The sequence below is a fragment of the Prunus avium genome, unplaced genomic scaffold, assembly GCF_965620075.1.
Source record: "Prunus avium unplaced genomic scaffold, drPruAviu1.hap1.1 HAP1_SCAFFOLD_19, whole genome shotgun sequence".
NCBI lineage: Eukaryota > Viridiplantae > Streptophyta > Magnoliopsida > Rosales > Rosaceae > Prunus > Prunus avium.
Window position 1 is genome coordinate 167,501 of NW_028276879.1, and position 2,500 is coordinate 170,000.

A 2,500-nucleotide genomic window follows, 5' to 3' on the forward strand; every position below is an offset into this window, starting at 1 on the left:
AGCCAACCCATCGTCGCCCACAACTAGTGGGTGAATGGTGTGCTTCCCGGGGTTGGCATAGACATTCCCTCGCATGCAAAAGATTGTCGATGCGAAAGATTATCTATGCCAACCCCGGGAAGCACACCATTCACACACTCCCGACCGGTGTGGTGTGGCGGTGATTGGATAGTTACGGATTGAGCACTTGCCAAGGATCAAAATGTGTCATTTAGAAGAAACATTTTCAAAAAGTTTTTAAAATCTTGTGGGTTTGCAACTCATAAGAGCGTCACTTTCAACGTCCCCGGTATTGGATTGAGTTTCTAAAAACAACCGTGCACACCGAGGTTAAACTTTACCAGCTCCACTCCGACTCGCCGCTCGCCCACAATTTGTTTGCAACGAAACATTTGTTTTTAATTTTGTTGGTTTGAAATTGTTTTGAAAAGGTTCTTTAAATCTAGTGGGTTTGCAACTCATAAGAGCGTCACTTTCAACGTCCCCGGCATTGGATTGAGTTTCTAAAAACAACCGTGCACACCGAGGTTAAACTTTACCGGCTCCACTCCGACTCGCCGCTCGCCCACTAGTCCGAAGGCAACAAAACATTTGTTTTTCATTTTGATGAAAATTTCTGTTTTTAAATCTTGTTGGTTTGAAATTGTTTTGAAAAGGTTCTTTAAATCTTGCGGGTTTGCAACTCATAAGAGCGTCACTTTCAACGTCCCCGGCATTGGATTGAGTTTCTAAAAACAACCGTGCACACCGAGGTTAAACTTTACCGGCTCCACTCCGACTCGCCGCTCGCCCACAAATCCGAAGGCAACAAAACATTTGTTTTTAATTTTGATGAAATTTTTTGAAAACATTGGCTTGGCAAGCCCCAATCCGCGACTATCCACCCACCGCCACCCCACACGGGTGGTTGTTGTTGAGAAATGAGGTTGTGGTCGACATGCCCGTGCATTTGAGAAGGAGTTCCTAGCACTCCATGCTCTCCCATGCCAAAAAAAAGCCTAGACAACCCCATTTCGCAACTTTCCACGCCTTTTTTTTCCTCCCTCACCCATGGCGGCGGCGTGGTGGCGGCGGCCGGATTCCGGCCACCACCGCCATGGGTGGCAGCCCCCCGACCCCGACACCAAACCCATAATACCGAGGCAACATATCGAGGCAACATGACATGGGTGTGGCGTGGGGGAAGGGGGCTGCAGCTAGGAAGGCATGGGCTGCCATGCATATGCAGGCAACACACACCCCCCTATATAGCATTTTATGCATTTAGCCCTTTGACAGGAAGAGACATCACCTATGCGCGAGGAGTCATAATGGGCTCTAAATAATTCAATACAAGGTATTTGGACGTGATTTTTTGCAGGGATACTAAGAAACATGCAATCTATGATGGGAAAAAGTTTCATAAATTTTTGAAGTCGGGAAGTATTTTTTATTATTTTTAGAAGTCGTAAAATTGAAAAAATCATTAAAACAAATCCGGGAGGAATTTTTTAGTTTTGTAAGTTGGAGAAGGTCCTAAAAATCATAGACTACTTATGGGGAGCTTATTGTGCGAGGAAATTTCAATAAAAACGGGGTTTGACAAGATTTGAAAAATTCTGTCGACATTTGAAAAAACCTGGAACCATGCTGCCGGCATGCTGCGCACATGCTGCGCGCAGGCTGCGCGCATGCTGCGCGCAGACTGCGCGCAGACTGCGCGCATGCCATGGCAGGACAAGTTTCGCTAGCCTCACTGTCGACAGATGCGCAAGCTGCGCGCACAGGCTGCGCGCATGCTGCGCACAGGCTGCGCGCATGCTGCGCACAGACTGCGCGCACGCTGCGCGCATGCCATGGCAGGACAAGTTTCGCTAGCCTCACTGTCGACAGATGCGCAAGCTGCACGCAAGCTCCGCGCACGCTGCGCACAGCCTGCGCGCATGTTGTGCGCAGGCTGCGCGCAGGCGCCGCGCATGCCATGGCAGGACAAGTTTCGCTAGCCTCACTGTCGACAGATGCGCAAGCTGCGCGCACAGGCTGCGCGCACGCCATGGCAGGACAACTTTCGCTAGCCTCACTGTCGACAGAATCAGCACGCTGCGCGCAAGCTGCGCGCGCGCATGGCAGGACAAGTTTCGAAAAATTCTGTCGACAGGCTGCCGGCATGGTGCGCGCACGCTGCCGGCATGCTGTGCGCACGCTGCCGACATGCTGTGCGCACGCTGCGCACAGGCTGCCGGCATGCTGCGCGCAGCCCATGGCAGGACAAGGTCCGAAAAAATCTGTCGACATTTTTACGCCGTGGTAGGCTTCCGCTTCGCGTCACTTTGTCGACATTCAAGCCTACCATTTGTATTGAATTTTTCAAACCTTGTCAAACCCCATTATTCAAATGTCGAAAAATTTTGTCGACATTTTTACGCCATGATAGGCTTCCGCTTCGCGTCACTTTGTCGGAATGCATCGCATGGCGAGGCAAGGCCACGGCATGCCAAGGCGAAGGCAACGCATGGCTTGA